This window comes from Benincasa hispida, chromosome 9, assembly GCF_027475165.1.
Source record: "Benincasa hispida cultivar pf3 chromosome 9, pf3_genome.v1.1, whole genome shotgun sequence".
NCBI classification, from domain to species: domain Eukaryota; kingdom Viridiplantae; phylum Streptophyta; class Magnoliopsida; order Cucurbitales; family Cucurbitaceae; genus Benincasa; species Benincasa hispida.
This window is the reverse complement of record NC_143486.1, coordinates 99025174-99036594: the sequence shown is the minus strand read 5'-3', so window position 1 is coordinate 99036594 and position 11421 is coordinate 99025174. Positions and strand designations below refer to the sequence as shown.

General features: G+C 33.3%; 1 long non-coding RNA gene across 1 annotated transcript; it reads left to right on the top strand.

Moving 5' to 3' along the window:
* Nucleotides 1-225: 225 nt before the first annotated feature.
* Nucleotides 226-5054, top strand: LOC120086732 (uncharacterized). Its single transcript, XR_005484302.2, has 2 exons — nucleotides 226-1104; nucleotides 4530-5054. It is a non-coding gene; the product is annotated as an uncharacterized LOC120086732 (long non-coding RNA).
* Nucleotides 5055-11421: the final 6367 nt, after the last annotated feature.

Below are 11421 nucleotides of genomic sequence, written 5' to 3'. Positions count from 1 at the left end.
CAACTATACCCACTTGTGTATGGGATAGTCGACAAGAAGTCTGATTCTTGATGGTCATATTTTATGCAACACCTTAAAAGTTGCATAGGGGAGGACCTAAACATGGTCATCGTTTTTTACCACCACAAACGAATAACGAACGCAGTAGCCCGAGTATTTCCAAATACGTTCCACGCATTGTGCACTTACCACTTGAAAAAAAACATAGCGACAAACTTCAAGGATAGTGTGATACTGAAGGTTTTCAATGATGTAGCGAGAGTGTATAGGGAGTATGAATTCAATAGATATTTGGAAGAACTGCGTGGTTTCAAAAATGGTGTCGTGACATAATACTTGGAGAGTGTCGGCCTAGAACAGTAGATTCGAGTCCACCAAATTACAAGACGGTAGGACAACATGATAAGCAACGGTGCAGAGTGCTTCAATTCACTTACAGTAGAGGCAAAACTGCTACCAATAGTACCTTTGTTTGAATTTATTAGAGAAAAACTCAAGGAATGGTCTTTCGACCAACAAAACTAATGGTCATTAAAAACTCAAGGAATGGTCTTTCGACCAACAAAACTAATGGTCATTTTGTACGCCTTTATATTTAGACAACATTGAAAAGCAAATGGCAGAAGATTTTGAGATAGGTAGATGGTACCGGATAAGTCCAATTGACTATCATACATTCATCGTAAAGGACGATCACTTGGATGGTATTGTCAACATAAACAGTCATCAATGCACATGTAAAAAGTTCGACTACATGGAGATTCCATGCTCACATACAATAGTTGCTATAAGGTCTGGGAACATTAACCCGCACACGTTTTTCAGCCAATCTTATAGTGTGAACTCCCTTATCTTTGTGTTTGCAGAACCCATCTTCCCCACTGGACAGTCTTCGGAGTGGAGGAGACCATCAGGATACGCGTATTGCATTATACGACCACCAAAAACAACCTCCATTGCTGGTCGGTCGCGTGTCAATCGAATTCCATCTACTAGAGAATAAGGGGCCTAAAGATGCATGGGGTGTGGAAATTCGGGACACAATAGCAGAACGTGCACTGAGCCCTTGTCAAGCAATATAAATAGTGACCAACGATGATAAAGGTAACCAATATACAAATGTGCTTCCCATTATGTTTTTATGTGCTTATTTTATTTTCTTATTTATTAGACTATTCATTTTTTTTTGTGAACACACTAAAATGGTGATAGGGGCTATGGCGGTGTACAATTCATTGAGATGGTCATGATATCTCTTATAGGGATGAAAACTCTAATGTAGCTGAAGAATACAAGACCAAACTCGAAATTAATTGAGAAAACATGAAATACCTATACATTGGAAAAAGCCATAAACATTACAAAGATAAAAAACAAACAGATTACTGTAAAATTAACCCTATGTTAAATATGCTTTAAAAAATACAGAGAAAAGGGAAAGAAACTTACGTTTGTAGAATCGAAAATCTAATTCTCCAATACGTTGGAATTCCACGAACACTACCAAAAGTGTAACCTTCCTATATCATCTGAGAAACCTTGAGGATTGGTTTGTAGAGACCAATAATTAATTGGAAAAGCAGGAATAAATTTAGAGAGGGAGAGAATTTTGTGTACAGAACACTTCTGGGTGCATTAATCTTTTCCTGCATACGTCTTACGGGTGTTTTAACAAAGGAGAGAGAGTGAAACGTGGGAGTCTGTGAACTCCCTACGTGGGAGTTAACTTTTAATTAAAATTAATAAATTAATTTTAACTACATAAATTAATTAATTTAATAATTAATAATTAATTAAATCTTATTTAATTAATACTTTCATTTAAATCATATTTAAATGAAACATCTCTCACATGACCTATAATTTTAATTCAATTAATTAAATTAAATAATTATTTAATTTTTCAATCAAATAATTACCAAACTAAATATCAAATATTTAACTTAGCCTATATTTGAATCATATTCAAATGTCTTTCTCTCATAAGCTATAGTTTTAATGTGCATTTAATACATATTAATTTTAACCTATAATTTTAATAGGAATCCAATTCATATTAAATTAATATTTGAACTCCTTCAAATATTTAATTCTCCCATAAGTTTATTTTGGATCATATCCAAAATTAAATTTATAAAATTTAATTAAAAAATAAACTTTATATTATAACGTATCATTATACATTATATTATTTTCCTAAGTGAATTTGAACATTTCAAACTCTATTCAAGACATAGTTACCTTAATTCCCTTTATGAGCTAAGAAGGGGACCTCATGGACCTACAGATCAGAAGCTACAACGATATGAGATTAATTGACCAAACTCATTAACCAAATTAACCAATATTCATTAACTGTGGGTACACTCCATTAAAGACCCATAGGTTCTCTATTTTCACTACAAATGTATTTCTGTATCCATGGATATAGATCAATAATAGCCAACTAGTCCTTCACGAGTGTTTGTAATACCAGTTGGGTCAAATTGTCGTTTTACTCTTAGGTCATCTATGTATTCTTAAGTACTAATGCTCATCTAATGAACAACCTATTTATGGTCCAACCATTAAACAGAAACCCCTTTCGAGCCAATGATAGGGTAAGGCCCATTGTTCAAGTTCCGGAGACATCACTTAAGGGAACACTCATCTACTTTTCCTAAAATCGGGAAGGAGTAAAATCTATCTTGTATTATTATGTTCCCAATTCCTCACATGGTCTTGTCCCCAAAATGATAGGTTTATTAAGTCGGCGAATTGACCACTCTCGTCCATACAAATCAAAGAAAAATCCTTCGTGAACAAAAAATCATAATAGACTCAGGATTAAGACTAAGTTGCCTAAGTCATCCTATTAAAACAGAAACTTAATTAGTCAACGGTGTTACATCTAGTGGTTACTATTTCATGGTTCGGTCTTATGTAAACTCATTGCATAGGATACCCTTACTCGCATTTCGCCTACATGTATGGGTTGAATCATTGCGTTTGATTCAAAAACAATGTGGGTCATATCCATAGTTGTTGGGTATGTCCTAAAACTCGCAGTTTATAAACATTAAACATATTCTATTCACAATAAAGTTGTTGTTGAAGTATTTATCAATAAAGATGCTATTGAATTTTATTCTTTTATAAAATCCAATAAACGAACCCATGACTATAACATTAATATTTAAAATTTATGTAGAGATATAAAAGAGGATCAAGTTTTAGTATATAGCCAAAAAGGTCTATAAGTATATGGATGAGGTTGGGTACCTTATCCTGGGGACACTATGGATGCGGCTCACTTTGTATATTGATACAAACAATGTGATCCCAAAATCGCTCATATGAAGATATACGAGTGGACGCATCCTATGCAAAAGACGTTTGTATAAGACTAGGCCATGAAATAGTCACTTTTCTTTATAACAACCGTTTACTGTTAAAGCTTACTATTTCAAATTGATGACCTAAGGTAACTCGATCTTAATCCTAAGCTAACTATGAACTCTTGTTTATTCGAGATTATTCTTTAATTTGCATAAGTGAGAGTGGTTCAACATCACCGCTCAATAAACTTTTTCATTTTAGGGGTAAGACCAGATATATAACTGTGGACATAGTCCTACAAGAAAGAATTCACTCCTACCCATCTTAAGGTTAGCAGATAGGTTGCTCTCTCAAATACTAACTCCTGGTCTTAAACAAAGGGGGCCCACTCGCTCATGAAAGAGGGAGATTTGATTTATTGGTTGGACCATAAACCAATTGTTCAATAGAGGATCAGTGGAGATTTAAGGAACAAAGATAAAATGGTAATTTTGACCTAGCTATAAATAAGAGACCTGTAAAGGATTGATTTACTGATTATGGTTAAATCAAGTGGACAAAAATATATCTATAACGAGGAGAGTACAACTACTGAGCTATAGTGGTATCTCTCAGTAGTTAATGAATATTGATTAATCCATTAGGTCCCTTTATTAACTCGTAAAAGGATTAAACTTTAGATTAGAATATTGGGGGAATTTGAAATGTTCAAATTCAAATTAGGGTTTGGATAATTATATTCCATATAATTAACATTTAAATTTATTGAAATTAAACATATTTAGAGAGTTCAATATATTTAAATAATGATTTAAAATTTTAATTACATGAATAGGGATTCATGTTTGAATTAGGTGTTTTTATCAATTTAATATTTGATATTAAACTATTATTATTTAATTAATTAAATTTGTTTAGTTAATTAAATCAATTTCAAAATTTAAAATTTGAATTCAGAAGTTAAACTTAGATTTTATTTTATTTAATTTTGTTTGTAAATTAAATTGAATGAAATTAAAATTGAAAAAATTGAAAAATTGTTTTCAATCCATTGTGAATTTTTCCCAAAATGAAGACCTAGCTCACTTTTTTAGTGATATTTGAAGTGTCAAATAGTTAATTAATTGATTTTGCATGTTTAATTTGATTAAATACCTCAGAATTCATTTGAACTTGAAGCATGCAAAGGAAATTCTGAATTTTTTTTGCAGAGAACTTAGTTTTCTGTCTAAACCTCCAATCCAATCCAAATTCCCTCTCGATTGGAGCTTCACCACTCAATCCAAGGCTTGAGATTAGTAAAGAATTATTTTTTGGTAATAAGTTTGAAAGAGAATTCTGTGGAGAAAGCATGGAATTTATGGAAATCATCAAAGGTATTCAACTTAAAACCCTAATGACAAAACTGTGAACTTGCATGCTTGTTACTCAAATTAATGGTATTAGAGTGCTTAATGATTCTGTTTTCTTCTATGTTATGCATGTTTACTCTATCATTTGGTATTAGAGCATGATTTAAGCACTCAATTAACGTTAACTCGAGCATGGTGGGTGAATTTCATAAGTTGCATGAAATGTCTGCCGATATGGTGTTTTTTCAGTTTTGGTATTAGATTATTCTTTAATTATGTTGTAATTGTTGTAATTGGCTCTTTGTTTATGGGCCTTAATGTGTGATGAAAAGTCTACAATTTTGTTAGATCAATAGAGTTGTAATTAGGTTGTAATTGAAGAAAGAAGCAAGAAGCAAGACAGGTTAGTTGTAGTTTTTTCAAAGATAATGCTACTACTAGGCAGAATTACAATGTTGCTCATCCCAGCCTAGAATGCACATGCGGGAGGAGCCGGTTTGAAGGAGTGGTCTGGTTCAACGAGTTTGACTGGTTGAAGGTCCGATTCAAACAGTCTTGGTCCGTTCAGCACTTTTTAGAGTTTTGGATGTCTGGTTCGAGTGGTCCAAAAGTGTTTTGAAGCTGTTTTGGGTTATTATTGTAATAATTAGCTTATTTGCTTGCTTAGGATGCCAAAAAGGGTCCATATTAGTGTATGTTTAATTATTTATGCATGTGATGTATGTTATAATTAAATTAAATCTTGTACGTACATATTGTATGCCATGCATATTTTAAAATCCCACCATAGAAAAGCATGTTTCATGTATTAAAAGTATGTTATAAATAGTTATGATATATAGTATTCATGATATCGGGTTTCATAAGTTTAATATAATTATTATATTAAAGTATGGAATGCTTGATGTATGTTATAGCATGTCTATAGTTTTATAAAGAGTTATAAAATGGATTAGACATTTAAAATCTATAATAAAGAAAAGTAGTATGCTCACTTATGATTAATAACAACAACTTGGTTTAATAGTTAAAATAGATCGTTATCTTGTAAAACTTTGGTAACAAACTCAAATTGATCTATAATCCTGTTTAAGGTCGAAGGTACTTAAGTTGACGGTTTACGGAACACATGCAACTTGGGGATTATAGCCCAATTATTAAACGTTGTTAACCCGATTTTATAAGCAAGCGTGAACGGTGTGAGGTAATAAAATGGTTTTATCACTTAGACATCGTAGGTTAAAATTCAAATATAATCGTTATACTTGGATAAATGGCCTAGACTTAAGATTGTTTTTTAGCCAGAATATACCTAATTAAAAGAATGTACCAAAACAATTAGAACACTTCAGTGGGAGATTAATAATATATATGATATATCATTTGCTCTCGCATCCCTAAAAGTTAACACAGTGAGATCCATGCTCAGCTTCATGTCGCTTTTATTGCAACTACTCCATTCAAAAAGTGTTAACATGAGTCAATAACAAGGTGAATAGGGGAAGTAGTTCATAGTAAGTGGGTGCAGGAAATGTGTCAGCATATTCTACGATCTCTTCCATTAGTTTGAACCATGAGATTCTTATGTTGTGCCTGTTGTCGTTTTTAGGTGGCATTAGCTAGTTATTTTTTGCGGTTATCCCCTCGGAGGATTTTAATATAGGTTTCAAAATAACTCAAACTTTAGAAATGAATAGGGTTTCATAGTTTCGTTTTGAATATTGTCTTCCAAATCGGGCATGTCCATACCGTTCTATGGAATCTGAAAATCGAAGGTCAAATTACAAGAGTTACTAAGTGTTAGTAAGTTCTTGACAAACGGTAACTATATAACTAATAGAATAAAGAGTTATTCTGGAGTTAGTATTTAGTCAATAATGTCTTGCTTCAGTGAAGGAGTATTTGACTGCCCCTTGGTAGCATCTATTCTTACTCACTAAAGTATCGTTCCAAATAAATAAAGAAATTTGGATACTTTATTGCTTTTCCTAAAATTGAATTTAGATGCAATTTTTTCTGATAGATTTTGTTATATTTTAGCATGTCGAACTCGATTATTCAACTTTTAGCTTTCGATAAATTCAATGGCGAGGGTTTCTCGAATTGAAAATCAAACATAAATACGATATTAGTTGTCGATGACCTGAGGTTCGTTTTAACAGAGGAATGTCCTCCGTTTCCCAGTTCAAATGCAAACTAGAATGTTCGGGATGCCTATGACAGGTAGATCAAGGCTAATGAAAAAGCCAGAGCCTACATTTTAGCACGCATATATGATGTCATCACTAAAAAGCATGAAACCATGGTCATTACTAGAGAGATCATGGAGTCATTACAAAGGATGTTTGGACAACCATCCTCATCAATATGACATGATGCTATAGAATACGTTTACAATTCTCGTATGAAGGAAGGGACCTTTTTTAGAGGACACGTCCTGGATATGATGGTTTACTTTAATGTAGTAAAAGCGAATGGTGTTGTCATAGATGAGAGGATTCAAATCAATATGATAATGGAATCTCTTCCGAAGAGTTTTCTAACTTTTTGCACAAACGTTATGATGAATAAGATTGATTACAATTTGACAACTCTCTTAAATGAACTCCAGACTTATCGATCTTTAATGAAAAATAAAGAAGAGGAAGCAAATGTTGTTACCTAAAAGAAATTTCTAAATGGATCTATATTAGGTACAAAAACTTTAGAAAAGAAGTCTGGTCCTTCAAAAGATAAAATATCCAAATGAAGAAAAAGGAAAAAGGGAAAAAGAAGGCTCGTGCTAAAAAGAGCAAGACAAAAGTTTCAAAAGAAAAATGTTTCCACTGTAACGAGGATGGGCATTGGAAACGAAATTGTCCAAAATACCTTGCAGAAAAGAAAGATAAATCTGATTTACTTGTAATAGAAACATGTTTAGTGGAAATTTCTCATTTGACCTGGATACTGGATTCAGACGCCGCTAATCATATTTTCACTTTCATATAGGAAACTAGTTCCTGGAAGCAGCTGATAGAAAACGAGATGACTTTCAAGGTGGGAACATGTGAAGTCATTTTGGCTAAAACAGTGGGAGATATCAAGTTATTTTTTGGAGAATCTTACATTTTGTAAGAAAATGTGTATTATGTTCTTAAAATGAAAAAGAACATAATCTCTATCTTCTGTATATTAGAACATATGTATGAAGCTATTTTTGATATAAATAAAGTGTTTATTAGTTCAAGAGGTATTCAAATATGTTCTGCTAAACTTGAAAATAACTTGTATGTGATAAAACCAACTGAGGAAAAAACTATTTTAAATATAGAGACGTTTAAAACAATTGAAACTCAAAATAAGAAACGAAAAATTTCTTCTAATGCCTATCTTTGGCACTTAAGACTTAGACACATAAATCTCAACAGGATTGAGAGATTAGTAAAGAATGGACTAAGTCAGTTAGAAGACAATTCTTTACCTCCATGTGAATCATGTCTTAAGAAAAAAATGACAAAAAGATCTTTTTCAGGAAAAGGTCTTAGAGCCAAAGAACCTCTAGAACTGTACATTCAGATCTTTGTGGTCTAATGAATATTAAAGCTCGAGAAGGATCTGAGTATTTCATCAGTTTTATTGATGATTATTCTAGATATGACTATGTTTGCTTAATGCTTATAAGTCTGAAACTCTTGAAAAGTTCAAAGAGTATAAGATTGAAGTTGAGAACTTATTAGGTAAACAGATTAAAACCCTTCGATCAGATCGAGGTGGCGAATATATGGATTTAAAATTCTAAATTTTTTTAGTAAAATATAGAATTCAATCCCAACTTACTACACCTGGTACACCACAACTAGGGTTGGCAACGAGGCCGAGGCAGGGCGGGGATTCCTCTACTAATTCCCCGCGGGGAATCCCCTGTTAGATACCTGCGGGGATTCTCCATTTTTTTCTTTTAATTTTTTAAGTTTGGGCTTGACTCTCACTCTCTCTCTTTGTTTTCTCTTGGGACACTGAAACCAGAGAGAGAGATTTTGAGACATACCCCATTCTTCATTATTCCCAGTTTCAAAATCAAAGGTAAACTCTCTTTCTTATATTTAGTCCATTCTGTTCTATAAATTTTCTCTCTTCACAAAACGCCTTTCTATTCTATTTTCTTCTTCTCTATGGACGCTTCACCATTCTTTTCTCTTCTTACTATTATTAGATTCTGATGTTATATTCAATATTGGGCTTACAACACTATAAGTCTATAGTATACATTATAAACATACATATAAATAAGTTATTTTATATATTATAAATATATATTTATAAAATATTAAAAATATAACTATATTCGGGGTCGGGGTCGGGGTCGAGGTCGGGGCGGGGATACCATCCTTGTCCCCGGACGGGGCCCAAAAAAAATTCCCCGGTTTGACCTCATCCCTGTTCAAACCGAGGATTCCCCCACCCCGACCGCGAATATAACAAAACAGTGTAGCAGAAAAAAGAAATCGAATCTTGTTGACATGGTTCGTTCAATGATGAGTTATACCCAGTTAACTCAGTTTTTTGGGGGGTATGCCTGCTATATATATTTTGAATATGGTTCCCTCAAAAAGTGTCTCAGAAACATCATATAAGCTGTGGAAAAGATGTAAAGGTAGTTTACTTCACTTCAGAATCTGGGGATGCCCGTCACATGTATTGGTGTAAAACCCTAAGAAATTAGAACGATGTTAAATAATATGCCTATTTATAGGATAGCCTAAATAAACAAAAGGTGGTTTATTTTATGATCCTTAAGAAGACAAAGTACTTGTATCGATAAATGTTATATTTTTAGAGGAAAACCACATAAGAAATCATCAACCTCGCAGTAAACTAATATTAAATGAGATGTCCAGAGAGTCTACAGTTAAATCAACAAAAGTTATTGATCAAGTTGGTCCTTCAACAAAAATTGTTAATAAAATTGATCCATCACATCCTTCTCACGAGTTGAGAATGCCTCGATGTAGTGGGAGGGTTGTTCAACAGCCTGACGGATTGTTTACTCTAGGCAAGCTGTCACTTAGTAAATACTGCACGATCGTTTAGCTCACCCAAGCTATCATTTAGTAAATCTGTATTTACTTGACAACTACCGTGAGTTCTTTTGCGAGAGAAAATCTCAAAACAATCTTTTGTAAAAACTTACTAAAAATAGGAAAACTATTTTTCTTTTATCTCACGGTTATCATGAATCGAAAATAACCACCCATTCAATTGGTTATTAAAGAAAAAGAATTAACTATCCAATAATTAATATTATTACAAATATAAATGATAACCAACTTACCATACTATATTTATAACCTATAGTTTTAATAGTTCATCTCATGAAACATATAAACCATAATTCTTTTTCTATTCCATGGTACTTAATGTAAATCTCATTTACATTAATCCTCCACTAGATGTATCTCATACATCATACCGATTAGATCATATATAATCAAAATATCTCTTTTCAATTTGAACATTTCAAATCAACACCAAGAACTGATCCTCAATTGAATCCATTGAGCTCCCAAGGGGACCTTACGAACCTATAGCTCAAAGCTCCAACGGTACATGAATAACTGACTAAACTCTTTAGTCACGGGATCCACCATCCGTTAACTGCAGGCACTCCATTAAAGACCGATAATTGAACTCTCTTTACCACAAATATATTATGTGTCCATCTTAACCAATCAATAGTGCGACAACCCTTCACAGATCGCTCATAAGTACAGTTGGATCAATAACCATTATGCCCCTGTAGTTACATCTGTCTCCTTAAGTGTCACTAATCCCTCTAATGAACATAAGTCATAGTCCTACTATGACCGAGTCTTCTCTTCCAAAGAGAAGCAGTGGCCACTATGTTCAAACCCCAGAATCTCCCTTTAAGGGAGCAATCTCTCTACTTATCCCTGCTTCGGGGAATGAGTGATTTCCATCTTGTAGATTGAGTTCCCAGCTCCCAGATCAGACAAGTCCCCAAAAGGTAGACATGTTAAGTTGGCAATCTGGCCACTCTCACCCATACTAATCAAAGGACCGCCCTCAAAGGCAGGAGTTCTCAAACCACTCAGAATTGAGGTCGTGTCACCTATGGTTCTTTAGGTGAGATGCAAGTCTCTAGTATCAATGGCGTTATATACAGAGTTTAGTCATCTCGTGGTCTAGGTCTTATACAAACTCTTTGTATAGGACAACCCCGCTCGCACGTTTCTATATGAATGGTCAGGAACTACCATCTGTAGTAGTTTACAACACTTGTAAACCTCTACAAAGCAAGCCGTATCCGTAGTGTCACCAGGATCAGGTATCCCATCTTAATCCTTATACTACAGACCTATTTAGGTTATCACTTAAGGCATGATCCACTTATATATCACATATACATGCTTAAGTTCACATAAGATAATCAAAGAGCTTTGTTTATTGGATATGAGTAAATGCCAGAATTAAAAAACACTTATTTTATTCATTAAACAATGTGTATCTTTACAAAACTCGAGACTCTGGGAGAATTAGGACACCAATCCCAACATAGACTATGCAGAAACCTTCTCTCTTGTTGCCATGATTAAATCTATTAGAATACTTTTATCCATTGCTGTTTTTTATGATTATGAAATATGACCAATGAATGACAAGATAACTTTTCTAAATGATTATCTTGAAGAAAGTATTTACATGTCTCAATTAGAAGAGTTCATTGAACAGACATAGTCATTGGATATTTGTT